Source organism: Amblyraja radiata, chromosome 2 (assembly GCF_010909765.2).
Source record: "Amblyraja radiata isolate CabotCenter1 chromosome 2, sAmbRad1.1.pri, whole genome shotgun sequence".
Taxonomy (NCBI): domain Eukaryota; kingdom Metazoa; phylum Chordata; class Chondrichthyes; order Rajiformes; family Rajidae; genus Amblyraja; species Amblyraja radiata.
The window spans coordinates 2,205,397-2,222,481 of record NC_045957.1 but is presented as its reverse complement, the minus strand read 5'-3'; positions in this window follow the sequence as shown (position 1 = coordinate 2,222,481).

Sequence of the window (17,085 nt, the reverse complement as noted above, 5' to 3'; positions counted from 1 at the left end):
AAGAGCTGATGAGTTTGGAGATTTCAGTAGGGGTGACCAGGTCAAACTGGGAGAGGAAGCAATGTGGAGGAGGGGTAAGGAGGTCAGTGGAGATGTTGAAAGGACAAACACACCATTGAGGATAAATGGGGATACTGTGGATAGGGTGAGCTGTTTTAAATACCTGGGAGTCCACATCTCTGAGGATATGACATGGACATCACACGCCGCAGCTGTAAGTTATTTGGGCAAATCCTCCAAAATTATGGAAGAAATTGGATAAGCACATGGATATTTTAAAAGACAAATTTGCTGGCTGCAACGGAAAAACCCCCCCAATACACATCAAGAATCAAACCCGTCTGGCCTGTGGACTTGGACATCACACAACGGTGTGAACAGGAAAGGCTGAGACGGAGATAACGAGATTCTCTTGGATACACAAAGGGAGGAACCAAGCCTCAGCAGACGGTGGTAAACAGGCCAGCACAAGCACAATCACCATCGGGGATGATAACGATCAGGCCGAGGGATCATGACATCAGCAAACCCCTTATCATCGGAAGCCTATTGTTCATGCCAGATCGAAACTGGGAAACATCGAAAGAACCCCTTTTATCCAGAGGACCACCTGGGGGTTTCAAAGGAAGCTCAGGTATAAAAGTCGAAGTCAAGCCAGAACTCGCTCTCTCTTCCTGCTCTTCCTGCTCTGCTGGACGGCTCGTGAGCCCAACCGATCGACCTAGCTGTAAGTATCCCGGTGACCTGGTGAAGTTCCCGAAATAGGATAGTTGAGAGAAGAAAGGGAAAGGGGGAGTGTACTTGCAAGTAACTTGTGTAAAGTAAGTTTTACGACGTGCCCGATAGTTTTCCTTCTATACTCTTAGTTTAAAGCATAAGTTCAGCCACGTATTGTGTAGTGTTGGTGAGATTCGATTTCTCATTGTTTAATAAAGCCTGTAAATTTTAGACTTGCTTTGAGTCCATCTTGGTTTCTGTTTTCTCTCATCGGCACACTCTGGTCAATTCAACCTTTTATCATATCCCACCATAATTCCGAGGTCTAGAACCTAGGGGAATCCTTTTTGTGGAGTAAAGGGAAACACAAAACCCCTACAGAATGGCGACCATGGCAGGACCTCGGTGGTTTGGGATATGTGATTTGTCAGAGGGGGTGAGAGAACGTAGCAAGATGGAGGAGAGAATCTCCTCTTATCTGTTTAAAAAGATCAATCTCACCAAACAATGGGTGATAGCACTGTTGAGAGCAGAGCAGCCCGCAGAAGCTGCAGCTCAATGGACGGAAAGCAGAGCGTATAGTAAAGGGCAGGAAAAGGCAGTTTGGCTAGCGTGCCTATCACAGCAGGTAGCCAATATGCAGAGACAGATAGATAGACTGGAAGAGCAACTGAGAGAAGCTAGGGCCAGCGCTGAAGAAAGCGCTAGAGAAGGGGAAGGGCTATCTGAGGAATGCAGTAAAGCCAGGCAGTGTATCTTGCAGGCGAGGGAGTCCCACAGAAATGCCCAGGAATTCCTCCAATGCCAGGTGGTAGAGGCAAAGGAGAGGGAAAGGAACGCCCAGGAACTCCTGGCTCAGAGTACACAGAAGTGCAGGGAGCTGGAGGGAAAGTTCCAGGATATACAAGCAGCATACAGGGTGGCCCGTAGCGAGCTAGGCAATAGTGATCACGGGCCTTGCCAGGCAAGGATAGCGCAGCTGGAGGAGACTCTGTCCAAGACTAGGGGACGGGTTCACCTGGTAGGACCAGGGGGGTCCCCCGGGGGCAGAGGGCTTCCCTCAGCAGATGATTCCCCGGTGGCAAAGGGGAATAGACCGCCTCCTGAGGCGCCGGGGATAGGTCCGGGTCGGCAGGTGGGGTTCGGGTTGTCCGGGGAGGGACAGGCCCAAGGAGAGGCGGGAGAGCACCCTCAGTTAGCGGCTTCCGCGCCATGTGTAGCACACCACGAGGTGGTGGGGTTACCGATCATGGTGGGAGAGCTGGGGGTAAAGGGGCAACAGCCCAGAGTAGGGCAGATGTGCCCGGCACGGCAAAGGAAATATGGTCCCCCGGTAGGGCAGGCAGATAGGGGGCCCATAGAGAGTGATATCATCATTCCCCATGGGGCACATGTGCTGAGGGGGATGGTGGCTCAGGTTCCCAAGTTAACCAGGGCAGGAGACCCGTCATTGCATTTTATGGAGGTGCAGCAGGCAGCCGACATAAACGATTGCGATGAGGTAGAACGGGTAAAGCTGCTACTGATGACCCTAGATTCATACCTATGCAAGGCAGTGACCTCCAGGGAAGGGGGAAGACCTGAAACATGGGTAGCGGCACAGACAGCGGTTCTGGAGGCCATGGGGTTGAATCAGGGTAGTCCTTTCACCAGGGTGGGGGAGACGGAGCAGCAGGTAGCTGAGTCCCCGGACATGTTCGCAGACAGGCTGTGGGCAGTGTATGAGGGAGCGTGTGGGATGCCTTTAGATAGGCAGAATTTAGATGGGAGAACAGCTCACTGGCTGAAGACTCTGGTGGCGAATTGCCTCCCGCGAGTTAGGGCAAGGGCCGAGCACTGGTTCGACCCAGCTGACCCAAACCTTAACGAGGCGGAGGTGATCAGGAAGCTCACCCTTGCGTATCGCAATGGGGTGAGAAGTGAGGAGAAGCCCTTTAAGGGCAAGGTGCACGAAATAGTACCGGCACCCCCCAAAAGGAGGCAGTGGAAACAGGAAGGCAGCCAGACCTCTTCCGAGATGAGGCTGGTGTGCTATAGGTGTGGGAAGCCCGGGCACTACAAGAGGGAGTGCAGAAACCCAAGTAGAGCAGTGGGGGATAGGACCCCGGTAACGGCCAACCCAGCCCCGGAGGTAACAATAGATGTAAGAGATCTAATTACCTATTTGCAGTCAAAGGCGGGAGGGTCCGGACAGGTAGCCATGGCAACAGGCCAGGGCGCGCCCGTATCCGCACCCCCGGCACCTTTATGACTGCCAGCGAAACAGCCCACATTCCTATGCCCGTTAGAGTGTGGCCCATGTGGGAGACCCTGTGTCAAGATGGAGGTCCAGGATGTGGTCGGGAGTTATCTGCTGGACATTGGTGCTTCCAGTAGCATTGTCCACATGAACAACCCCCGTACATCCCCTCCATCTAGTAGGGCACCCTATAGTCCACGAGGCGAGGGAAATCAGAGGGCGGATGGCTTGGCCAGGGAAGGAGCCAGGAGTGGGAAAGCATGGGATCCCCATGAGGAAGGACAGGTAGCTGCAGCCAGGGAGCAGCCTCGAGAAAAGGAGAGTGCGGGAGTGGTTTTGGCCCCGGACCTGACCATGGTCCAGGCACAAGACCCCATTTTAAAGGCTGCCTCAGCAGCCATTTGCAGGCAGGAGAAGATAGAGGGATCGTATGGGGGTTAAGATCAAGAACAGACCCGGGTTGATGTGGAAACCGTAGGGGAGCCAGGCGAGTCCACAGGTAGTCAGCCTGAAGTAGCCGGCTGTGTTCCAGGGCGAGGACTGGAAGCAGCGGAGAAGGAGGCTGACTCCAGCCCTCCGCAGGCAGGTACCGTAGACTGCCTAAGAGAGGCAGAACTAGCAGAAGCAGAGGAGATGGAGGTATCACCTCTGGTGTGGGAACCCCCGGTCAGACGTAGGAGTGACAGGGTCCCTAAACCCCCAGTAAGGTGGTCCCCATCCCTAATTAAACCTAGGGCTAGGGCCGGCCACAGGAGGGCCGGGAAGGAGAGTGGCCGAAACAGGGCACTACGGAGTGCGGCTGGAGGGAGCCCAGTCTCCACAGGGAACGTAGGGGTAACTCAAAACCCCGTAGTGCAAAGGGAGGTGAGGGGCAGTCAGGCCCCTCGACAGGAGGAGTTCTGGCCTGCACGGGAGAGCCCACCAGAGGGGTGGCCCCAGCGTGACGGGGACCAGTTATGAGTTGGCCACCCGGAGACGGGTGGCGTTGTATATAGCTTTGGTTTGTATGTAAGTAGATGTAGTTAGCGTAATTAGATAAGGTTTTGTATAGCTACAGGGGAGTACAGGGACAGACAGTACGGGATCGAAGGGATGTGCTGTGGAAAAGTAGACCACAACAGACAAAACAAAACCCCAAATGCCATATTAGGCGGATAGCTCTGTGGAGGCGAGGAGGTGTTTTGCTTTGTTTTCCAGATAAGTAGCCCCGCCGTATGGGTGATGGCAATGATGTGCCTCCGGATGAGCGTGGCGCGTCGCGGGGTCACGGAGGAGTCCATCGGATTTGACTGAAGTGCGGTTACCCGCATGGTGCCCCCGCGAGACGGAATTATTATATCAGGCCCTGCTAAAAGACATGTTCCAGAAATTCCACAACCTGGATTTTGGGGACATAGACATAGAAGAGTTGTACCGCGGGGGAGGGGATTTCACTTTGGGGTCCGGTAGGCAAAGACGAGGGGTGGTTAATGACGGGTTTACAGCATTTAACACGGGGACGTCTATTATTAATAGCATGGACAACGTAGAACTGGCCTTGCAGATCAATCAGTTGAAGGGCCAGTTAAGAAAGGTTCTGGGGGAGGAAAATGCGGTGGTAGGATCGGGACTACACGAAGAGGTGGCAATGACTCTACATCTAAAAGAAATCATAGCACAATTGGAGACACATGCAAAAACGATAAACGCTTTGATTAAAGAGGACCGGAATGCGTCCGATCAGGCTGCACAGAATGAGGTGTGTGGGCTGTATGGTGCGTGGTTGTTGGGGGAGGGGAGGAGCAACCTGGAAGACCTGAGGCAAGGTCGGGTCCCCTCCTGGATAAGCAACCAGCACCTAGCAGCGCTACACCCTTATAACAGCACTTTGAGTCCTTGTCAGCTTCGTGTGGCCTCCGAGGCCCACCCGGTACCGGTGGATTGCGGAAAATCCAATCACACCATAATGGGAGTGGTCGTACGAATCCCGGTGATGGGAACCTCGGCACGACCAGCTCCTCTGTACCGAGTGGAGAACGTGGGAGTTGTTCGTGGGGGGGTGCATATTCGCTACGGGAAGGTCCCGCCCTATGTCATAGTGAGGGAGCAAGCTGTGACAGGCATTGACCTTTTGGGTTGTCGGAGCCGGGGAGCACAGGTAATCCTGTGTCCCCAGCACATGGGTGCTGAGGCTAGGCCTCAGTGTGGGTTCAGGACTGTTGGGGCACAGCCTATAAACTGCACCATGGAGGCGATGGCGGCAGACCATGTCCCTCCACAGGTGGCGTATATAGGCAGTGGGACGTACTGTGTCACCACAAGTGCCCAGCGGTATCAGCACGGATCACAGCTGTGGTGCCCGATACCGCACAGCAGCTTCTGCTTTAAACCCAGGGCAGAAGTCCATGTGGCACAGCAGCGAATATTACCCATCCCGGAACCTTCTTCGGTTCACCTCTCGGTACGAGAAAATGTAACTGACTTATTTAATTATGTTGCCCATTTTGGGTATGATATTCCCCCAGTGAACGAAAAATTAAAAGAGTTGCTGGTGGCGGTCGAGTTGTCGCACAAACACTTCTTCTCCCTGGAACAAAAGACTCTGGATATCGTCAGGGAGATCGAAGAGATCAAGTCTCCAAGTTGGTGGGACCTGGAGTCCTGGATCATAGTACCAGCATGGGTCCGCATCGTGTCCCATGTTCTGATCATCTGCCAGATGATAATTGTGGTGTATTTGCTATGCATTAATTGCAAATTTAAAAGGCGGAGGAGGATGGCCAAATTACAACGGCTGGTAAATCGAGCCGCCCGACGTCACCGTAACAACACCCCATCACTGTAAAAATGTCTGTACTCTAGTGCAATAGTTTTTGTACATAAGTTGTAATCCCTGCATTTTCAGGGAATGGTCGTGAGGGTACTGTATGGTTTGTGGGATTGATGTAAAGTAAAATGTGTATAGTGTAAGTTAATGTGCTTCGAGGGCCTAGTTTAGCGATTAAGGGGGCTTTCGGGGTACATAATTTCACCTTCTCACCAGGAGTGTTTACAGCTCTTGAGGCTGGAGGATTGCCCACTAACTTTGTCAATCGACACGGTCCGTGCGAGCCTGGACGTGTCGTAGGGGCATGTAAGTTATTTGGGCAAATCCTCCAAAATTATGGAAGAAATTGGATAAGCACATGGATATTTTAAAAGACAAATTTGCTGGCTGCAACGGAAAAACCCCCCCAATACACATCAAGAATCAAACCCGTCTGGCCTGTGGACTTGGACATCACACAACGGTGTGAACAGGAAAGGCTGAGACGGAGATAACGAGATTCTCTTGGATACACAAAGGGAGGAACCAAGCCTCAGCAGACGGTGGTAAACAGGCCAGCACAAGCACAATCACCATCGGGGATGATAACGATCAGGCCGAGGGATCATGACATCAGCAAACCCCTTATCATCGGAAGCCTATTGTTCATGCCAGATCGAAACTGGGAAACATCGAAAGAACCCCTTTTATCCAGAGGACCACCTGGGGGTTTCAAAGGAAGCTCAGGTATAAAAGTCGAAGTCAAGCCAGAACTCTCTCTCTCTTCCTGCTCTTCCTGCTCTGCTGGACAGCTCGTGGGCCTGCATCGACTTAGCTGTGAGTATCCTGGTGACCTGGTGAAAATTCCCGAAATAGGATAGAGGTCGAGGGGGAGTAACTTGTGTTAAAGTACGTTTCACGACGTGCCCGATAGTTTTCCGTTCATAGTCTTAGTTTAAAGCATAAGTTTAGCCACGCATTGTGTAGTGTTGGTGAGATTCGATTTCTCATTGTTTAATAAAGCCTGTAAATTTTAGACTTGCTTTGAGTCCATCTTGGTTTCTGTTTTCTCTCATCAGCACACTCTGGTCAATTCAACCTTTTATCATATCCCACCATAATTCCGAGGTCTAGAACCTAGGGGAATCCCTTTTGTGGAGTAAAGGGAAACGCAAAACCCCTACACAGCCCTCGTGAGTAAGGCAAGGCAGTGCCTTTACCACCTCAGGCAATTGAGGAAATTCAGAGTGTCTCCGAGGATCCTCCAGTGCTTCTACGCAGCGGCTGTGGAAAGCATCTCGTCCGGAAATATTACAATCTGGTTTGGGAATTGCTTTGCCCAGGACAAGAAGGCTCTGCAGAGAGTAGTGCGTTCGGCCGAACGCACTATGGGAACTTCACTCGCCCCCCTGCAGGAACTATGCATCAGGAGGGGCAACTCCAGAGCCAATAAAATCATGGGCGACCCTTCCACCCCTGCAATGGACTGTTCCAGCTGCTACGGTCAGGCACAAAGATCTTAGAGCAGAGCAAGATGGGTTACTCTCACGCAAACTTGTAGTACGCTCATGGACAGATTTATGGGTGATTATAGAACCCATTTTAGCAACCAGCCCCCACCATCTTGTTCAGCCATCTTGCTCCACCATCTTGTTCCGCCATCTTGCTTCCGGCCAAAGATCGGATCTTTGTTTCCGCAGCGGGGAGAGGGAGTGAGCGGCCCGGGGAGAGGGAGTGTGCGGCCCGGGGTAGCGGGGATAGGTAGTGTGCGGCCCGGGGTAGCGGGGATAGGTAGTGTGCGGTCCGGGGAGAGGGGATAGGTAGTGTGCGGCCTGGGGCAGCGGGAAGAAGGAGTGAGCGGCCCAGGGAGAGGGAGTGAGCAGCCTGGGGCAGCGGGGGGAAGGAGTGAGCGGCCCAGGGAGAGGGAGTGAGCAGCCTGGGGCAGCGGGGGGAAGGAGTGAGCGGCCCAGGGAGAGGGAGTGAGCAGCCTGGGGCAGCGGGGAGAGGGAGTGAGCGGCCCAGGGAGAGGGAGTGAGCAGCCTGGGGCAGCGGGGGGAAGTAGTGAGCGGCCCAGGGAGAGGGAGTGAGCAGCCTGGGGCAGCGGGGAGAGGGAGTGAGCGGCCCAGGGAGAGGGAGTGTGCGGCCCGGGGTAGCGGGGATAGGTAGTGTGCGGCCCGGGGAGAGGGGATAGGTAGTGTGCGGTCCGGGGCAGCGGGGAGAAGGAGTGAGCGGCCCAGGGAGAGGGAGTGAGCCGCCTGGGGCAGCGGGGAGAGGGAGTGAGCGGCCCAGGGAGAGGGAGTGAGCAGCCTGGGGCAGCGGGGAGAAGGAGTGAGCGGCCCAGGGAGAGGGAGTGAGCGGCCTGGGGCAGCTGGGAGGGGCATAGGAGTGGGGGAGACATTGTAGTGTGGGGGCAGGCGAGGGAGTGCGGGGGGGAGGGGAGAGTTGAGGGGTGGGATAAGGCCTAGTGTGTGTGAAGTTGCGGGGAGGTTTACAATGTTTCTTATTTAATGTCCCTTGTCTAGTCTGAAATAAAGTTCATCATTGGATCAGAAGAAATATAATTGTGTGTGTTATATGATTATATACATTTATATCACATTCATGTATGTGTGTTTATAAACATTTTAATCTTTAACAAGAATTAACAGAATTATGAACTAACAGAATTATGAATCTAACCCTATATCACACACAAAAACTTCCCCCACAATGTCAATTACCCTGCGAGTCGGGTCGGGTAATTGATTGATTGATTGATTATTGATTGATTATACCTTTAATAATCCTTTACAGGAAATTACAGTGCCACGACAGCTTCAAGACAGACATAACACCACACATTTCCTCAAATAGCTTCCATACTTAACAAGTTAAAATACAAGTTAAAATACAATGAATGAAAAAAGTGCAGTTATTTATGCGCATTATATAACCTTATAGCAGCTGGTATACAAGACTTCCTATGTCTCTCAGTTTTGCACATTGGTGCAATCAGTAAGTTCCGGTTACTACAAAATCAACTCAAACACTGCTTGTGAGCCATTTAAAAAGAAATGATTTAAAAAACATTAAAAAAGACAATTACCAGAGTCAAATTTTATTCTTGACAAGAAGTATGAACTGACAGAATTATGAATCTAACCCTATATCACACACACAAACTGTTGCCCCGCAACATTGATTACACTGCGGGTCGGGTCGGGTCAGGTAGGCTCCGGTTACTAAAATGGGCGGTGAAAAATGCCTAGGATCCCCTCCGTAGCGTACTACACGTCAGCCCATTGTATTTCGCAGGAGTGGCCTATCTTGCTCTGCTCTAAGATCTTTGGTCAGGCAAACGCCTCCGTTCCTATGCTGTGAGAACGGAGAGGTGGAGAAGGAGTTTCTTCCCAGAGGCCATTAGGACTGTAAACTCCTATCTCACCAGGGACTAACTTTTAATGTACCACTCTACTGCTTTTATTAAAATTGCTGTTTTTTTTTTCCCTTTTTCCTTCCGCCCACAATATTTAATATGTAAAAGAATATGTGATTCTGTTTGTTTGGTTGTTTGTTTGTTTGTCTTTTTGCACAAAGTCCGCGAGCATTGCCACTTTTCATTTCACTGCACATCTCGTATGTGTATGTGACGAATAAACTTGACTTGACTTGACTTGAGTGGAGACCAATTCTCTGGATGCTTTCAAGAGTTAGAGCTCTTAAAGATAGCGGAGTCAATGGATAAGGGGAGAAGGCAGGAACGGGGTACTGATTGTGGATGATCAGTCAAGATCACATTGAATGGTGGTGCTGGCTCAAAGGGCCGAATGGCCTACTCCTGCGTCTATTGGGAAGAAATGGACACAGCGTTTCAGGTCAAGACCCTTCTTCAGACTGATGGTGTAGGGGGGTAGGGGGGGAGAAAGGAGGAAAGAGAGGCGAGGGCAGGACAACGCCTGGCAAGTGACAGGTGGAGGGGGTGATTGGTGGAGTAAGTGACAACCAAAGATCTTATAGCGGATATTTGGTGACAACGGCTGGAGGTGGAATGTAAAGTGGAATGTAAAGCTGGAGGGAGGGATGTGGGTGGGGAGGAAGGGAAGCAACGAGTTGGGATGGGAGATGAGTGTAGAGAGGGGGGGGAGGGGGGAGGAGTGTGACTGGGATAGTGGGAGATGGTGGAAGGACTGGGAATGTATTGAGTGAGGGTGGGGAAAGACTGGGTGCGGGCATATTGGTTGAAATTGGAGAATTCAATGTTCACACTGTTGGGTTGTACCTACCACATGAGGTGCTGCTCCTCTAGTTTGTGTGCGGCCTCACTCACTGGCAATGGAAGAGGACTGACTGGCGTGAGGAACGTGAGTGAAAGGCAATGTGGCTTTAAGGAGGGGACTACAAGAGGAAAGGCAGCTACATTCCATTCCCCTGTACAACCCATCCCTCCCCCAGCCTGCTGCATTCCAGCAGGTTATGGCACAGCAGCGATGAGTAAGCTTCACGCCTGCTGCTGCTGCCTGGGGCCACACCCATGACAACTGGTTCGACAAGATCACCAGAAACCCGCTGGGCTCTGCCTTGCGTTCTCTCGCAGTCGCTTATGTGCCCCATTGTGGACCCCTGTACATTGGCCATCCAACTGTAGACCAGGCAACTGGATCTCCTGGTTACCAACTATTCTAACCTCCCTTCCCCATTCCGATACCGACCTCTCTGTCCTTTATTGCCAGAGAGAGGCCTCACGCAAACTGGTGGAACAGCATCTTATATTCGGAAGATAGACACAATATTATATTCCACTCGGGCAGCTTATAACACAATGGTATGAACATTAAAATCTCCTATTTTAGGCAACACGGTCCATCAAACCACACTCTCTCTCTCCCTGCTGCCCCCCCCCCCCCCCCACCCCCACCCACTCCGCGGTGCACATTATTTCGCAAACCCCCAGTCACTGCTCCTTGCCCCCCTCTTCCCTATCCTCAACCCCCATATTTCTCTTTGATATCCCTCCCCTATCCTCTTCCATCCATTTATGCCCCCCCAGAGTTAGGGTCTCTCGCACACACACCTCCTGTACCAGCTCCACACATGCATACACCTCCTGTACCAGCTCCACACACACACACGCGCGCACACACACACGCCCCGTCCCAGCTCCGCACACGCACAACCTTCACTAGCTCCGCACACGCACACAGACAGCCTGTACCAGCTCCACATACGAACACAAAGCACGCATACACACGCATGTCCACCAGCAGCTCCACACGGGACGGGCGCCAACTACTCCCGCCTACGGGGACAAGCAGCACCCTTCCTCTGGTAGACAAAAATGCTGGAGAAACTCAGCGGGTGAGGCAGCATCTATGGAAAGACCGGCTCTCGCCTATTTCTTCTCTCCATAGGCGGTGCCTCACTCGCTGAGTTTCCCCAGCATTTGTGTCTCACTTCGATTTGTCCAGCATCAGCAGTTCTTTCTGAAGCATCCTTCCTCTCATTGGCCCACAGCCACTCCTGTCCCCTGGTTAGATTGCAAGCCTTGTCGGGCTGGACGTGCTCCACCACTCTGCCCAGACACCTCTGCATTCTGTTCCTGTTGACACAGCGGCAGACACACCCTGGTCTCAAGCTGGGGCCAATGACTAACTAACAGCCAGCTGCTCCAATCACCCCTGGCTGAACACAAGCTCAGGCACGCTGCACCACTAACACAAGTCAGCCTCCACTCAGTCCCAAAGATCGCTATAGGACCTTTGCTCAGTCCCACCATGCAGGCCCTCAGCCCACTGAACATACAGTCTGCACCGCACTCAGTGGAGAACCTTCCCCAGACAACGCCATATGGACGATTAATAGGGCTGTACACGGCGCTGCGGCTGTATATGGAGTTGGGGACTGTACATGGAGTTAGGGACTGTACATGGAGTTAGGGACTGTACATGGAGTTAGGGCTGTACATGGAGTTAGGGGCTGTACATGGAGTTAGGGATGTACATGGAGTTAGGGATGTACATGGAGTTAGGGGCTGTACATGGAGTTAGGGACTGTACATGGAGTTAGGACTGTACATGGAGTTAGGGATGTACATGGAGTTAGGGATGTACATGGAGTTAGGGACTGTACATGGAGTTAGGGATGTACATGGAGTTAGGGACTGTACATGGAGTTAGGGACTGTACATGGAGTTAGGGACTGTACATGGAGTTAGGGCTGTACATGGAGTTAGGGGCTGTACATGGAGTTAGGGACTGTACATGGAGTTAGGACTGTACATGGAGTTAGGGATGTACATGGAGTTAGGGATGTACATGGAGTTAGGGACTGTACATGGAGTTAGGACTGTACATGGAGTTAGGACTGTACATGGAGTTAGGGACTGTACATGGAGTTAGGGACTGTACATGGAGTTAGGGACTGTACATGGAGTTAGGGGCTGTACATGGAGTTAGGGATGTACATGGAGTTAGGGATGTACATGGAGTTAGGGACTGTACATGGAGTTAGGGACTGTACATGGAGTTAGGGCTGTACATGGAGTTAGGGATGTACATGGAGTTAGGGCTGTACATGGAGTTAGGGCTGTACATGGAGTTAGGGCTGTACATGGAGTTAGGGACTACATGGAGTTAGGGACTGTACATGGAGTTAGGGATGTACATGGAGTTAGGGCTGTACATGGAGTTAGGGCTGTACTTGGAGTTAGGACTGTACATGGAGTTGGGACTGTACATGGAGTTGGGACTGTACATGGAGTTAGGGACTGTACATGGAGTTAGGGACTGTACATGGAGTTAGGGCTGTGCATGTACTGTATGTACAGTATTGGGAGTGTACATAGTATTGGGAGTGTACACAGTATTGAGAGTGTACACAGTATTGAGAGTGTACACAGTATTCGGAATGTACACAGAAACACAACTGTTTCTCAAACACTGAGGTGGTCCGAACCTTAACTACCTCTTCTGGCAACTTGTTCCTTACACCCATCACCCTTTGTGTGAAAAAGTTACCCCTCAGATTCCTATTAAATATTTTCCCCTTGAACCCATGTCCACTGGTCCACGATTCACCTACTCTGGGCAAGTGACTCTGTGCATCTACCCAATCTATTCCTCTCATGATTTTGTACACCTCTATAAGATCACCCCTCATCCTCCTGCACTCCAAGGAATAGAGTCCCAGCCTACTCAACCCTTTAGCCCTGGAAACATCCTTGTACATCTTCTTTGTACCATTTCCAGTTTGACAACATATTTCCTATAACATGGTACCCAGACCTGAACACAATACTCCAAATGCAGCATCACCAACATCTTATACAACTGCAACATGACCTCCCAACTTCTATACTGTGACTGATGAAGGCCAATGTGCGAAAAAAGCCTTTTTGACCATCCAGTCTACCTGCGACAACCTTCAAGGAACCATGCACCTGCACTCCTAGATCCCTCTGGTCTACAACACTCCCCAGAGCCTTACCATTCACTGTGTAGGTCCTGCCCTTGTTGCCCAGAGTTCTGCTCTGTATTCCACCAGGGGAGCAGCACGATTGGCAACCCTGCCAACAGTCTATCTGTTTTTTCCTCTTTAAAAAAAAAAAATGTAGTGTGTTTTAAAAGTTTGTGTAAATGTTGGTTTTATGTGGGGGGTGAGAGAGGGGATCTGGGGAAACGTTTTTTTCAGTCTCTTACCTTGCCAGAGATGCGATTGTTTTCCGGATCGTATCTCCGGTCGCTCTGCGGCCTAACATCGATGGAGCTGGAGGCCTCCTCAGACTGACTTTGAGCGCGGACTTAACTTCGAAGCCGATCCTTTGCCTGGGATCGCTCCTGCGGACTTTACCATCGAGAGCTCGCAGTCTCGGGGGAGGCCGAGTCAGGAGCTCCAACGACGCAGAGGTTCGACCAGCCCTGACCCGTGGAGCTGACATCCCCCCCCCCGATCCAAGAGCTGATCACCCCAATGCGGAGGGCCCAAATGCTGTCAGCTACGGCAGTCAAGATCGTCCCGTCAACGGAGGGCACGAGGCCCACGACCGCGGGAGAGCAAAGAAGGGAAGAGATTGAACTTTATTTCACCTTCCATCACAGTGAGGAATGTGGAGGAGTCACTGTGGTGGATGTTTATGTTAAAATGTATTTTGTGTGTTCTGTTGCTTTTTATTTGTGTGACTGACTTGGCAAATGAAATGTTGCAAAAACATACTTGGCTAATAAGGTATTATTGTGATTGTGATTGTGATTTCTCTAAATTAAACTAACCTGGTTAGAGATCTGGCCAAGGATGAGTTCTGTATTTTGGCTCCTGTAACCTGGGTGAATTGCGTGCCAGCAACACAACACCTGGAAACGGAAATTTTGCTGAGACTTTCAGCAGCCTCTGCAAAACTGCTGTGGTGAAGCGATCAGCTAAAGTGGAACTTTGCGTTGGCATCGTGCAGCTAAATTTCTACCCTTGAGATAATTCTAGGAGGAAGATGGCATTTTGAGGCACACTCTCACGACACTCAATGTATCAGGGACAATGGACAATAGACAATAGGTGCTTCTTCTTCTTGCGTATGGCGTGCATAGCCTAAAGTTGTAGGACAACTTGTTCTATTTGATCTTATTTGATTGTGCACACCAGGTTGATTGCATTCGTCGAAACAGGTCGGACCACGTGAAGGTTGCAATCTCACACCCCGACAATAGGTGCAGGAATAAGCCATTTGGCCCTTCGAGCCAGCACTGCCATTCAATGTGATCATGGCTGATCATCCCCAATCAGTACCCCATTCCTGCCTTCTCCCCATATCCTCTGACACCACTATCTTTAAGAGCCCTATCTAGCTCTCTCTTGAAAGTATTCAGAGAACCGGACTCCACCGCCCTCTGAGGCAGAGAATTCCACAGACTCACAACTCTGTGTGAAAAAGTGCTTCCTCGTCTCCGTTACTCCTTATTCTTAAACTGTGGCCCCTGGTTCTGGACTCCCCGAACATCGGGAATATGTTTCCTGCCTCTAGCGCGTCCAAACCCTTAACAATCTTATATGTTTCAATAAGATACCCTCTCATCCTTCTAAACTCCAGTGTACAAGCCCAACCGCTCCATTCTCTCAGCATATGACAGTCCCGCCATCCCGGGAATTAACCTTGTAAACCTACGCTGCATTCCCTCAATAGCAAGGGGACCAAAACTGCACACAATACTCCAGGTGTGGTCTCACTAGGGCCCTGTACAACTGCAGAAGGACCTCTTTGCTCCTATACTTGTCAGCCTGACAAACGCCTTTACGTCCTTACAAGACTGAGAAGATTTGGTACGTCGAGGAATACTCACTCTATCGAACCTCCACAGGTGTACGGTGCAGACTACACTGGTTTTGTCACAGCCTGGTTCAGCAACTCGAACGTCCAGGAATGAAGGAGACTATAGTGAGTAGTGGACACTGCCCAGTCCATCGCAGGTACTGATCTCCCCACCACTCATGGCATCGACAGGAGGCACAGCCTCAAAGACGTGACCAGTACTATCCAAGACACGACTCTGACCACGCTCTCAAATCTCAGCTACCATCGGGAAGAAGGTTGAGGAGTCTGGAAACTGTGACCTTCGGATTTCAAGAGCAGCTTGTCAACAACCATCAGGCTCTTGAACACTGCACAACACTAACCTCAGCAACTGTGACCTTCTCTCGGCTGTGTCTTTGGTTGCACTATCCTCCCAGAGTCAAAAACTGCATGCATATTTCTGAAGATCTTTCCTTGACCCAGCACATTGATGCAGTTATGAAGAATGCGTCTGAAGAACGGTCTCAAGCCGAAACGTTACCCATTCCTTCTCTCCAGAGATGCTGCCTGTCCCACTGAGTTACTCCAGCTTTTTGTGTCTATCTTCAGCTATAAAGAAACCTAATCAACCCCTCTACTTCCTGAGAAAACTATGGTGATTTGACGTGTCGGAGAGGACTCTCTTAAACGTCTACAGATGTATTTTTTTATTTTTTTTATTTTTATTAGAAGTACGGTAAGTTACAATAATACACAACACATATGTCTTAATACATTTTTGTACCGCTTCATTTTTTGAGCTTTAAGAAAAAGATAGAAGTAAAGGAAGTAAGGAAAGTGCGCAAGAATCGTGAAGGTGCAGGAGAGTGTTGAGAAAAGAAAGCCCCTTAGAAAAGAAGTTAGAGAAGGAAGTAATGAAAGAAAGTAGACCCTAGAAAAGAAGGAAAAAGAAAGGAGAAACAATCGCTCTATTATAACATTAAACTCCGCAGAAAGGGGACTACCAACCAAGTCTGTTTTTGTTGTTTTACCCCCCGTTACCAGATCCTGGTACCATTTATTTATTTATTTATTTTTAAAATTACTATTGCACCTCATGCTTGTAATAGTCCCAAAAACGTAGACCACGTCTTTTGGAATTGGTCTGCTTTACCTGCTAAGAGGAATCTCATCTCTTCCAGATATAGTGTTTCAAACATATTTGATATCCACATTTTTATTGTTGGTGTGGGCGCATTTTTCTAGAATTTAAGTATGAGCTTTTTTCCCATTGTTAGCCCAAACGTCTACAGATGTAGTAGAGAACATACATGTTGTATCACGGCCTGGTTCGGCAACTTGAATCCCTGTGATCGCTCCTCTCTCCCTGTGTCTGCAGCCATCTCCCTGTGTGATCCCTCCTCTCTCCCTCTGTCCAAGTGGGATCCCTCCTCTCTCTGTGTCCCGGTGTGATTCCAGTTCCCTCCTCGTGGTCCATGTGTCTGCAGCTCTCTCCCGCTTCTCCCCCATGCACTCTGTATGTTTACACTGTAAACACGTTCCTTTATCCGTATCCCTACGCCCCACCCCTGTTGCCATGGCAGTGCAGGAATATTTGATAAGGAATAGCCCTGGGGCCCAGGAATATTGTAAACCCCCGCCCCTCCCATGGCAGACGGTGAGGCCTTCCCATGTACCGTGATCCACATCCCTCCCCTCCACTCACTTGCCCGCCAACCCCTCTATCCCTGTGGCCATTCGGCCCACACTGCCCACCCAACCCACACCACACTCTGGGATCAGCATCATCCCAACTAGCATCAAGGGCAGGGCCAGCAGGAGTGAGGCCATTCGGCCCCCCTAAGCCTGGATGTTCCACCACGCAGTTACATCCCACCTTGATGCAATTCCCTTCACTCTGCTCCTTCCCGGAGCACCACCACCTTCGGATTCCCCGCCCACAACACTCACCACTCTGGCTCGGAAACTGCCCACATCCCAGAACCTGAGAGAGGTTGGTCACCCTGGCAGGGGGAGAGAGAGAGGGAGAGGTAGAACCAGATTGGGGGGGAGAGAGAAGAGAGAGAGGGGAGAGAGAGAGAGAGAGGT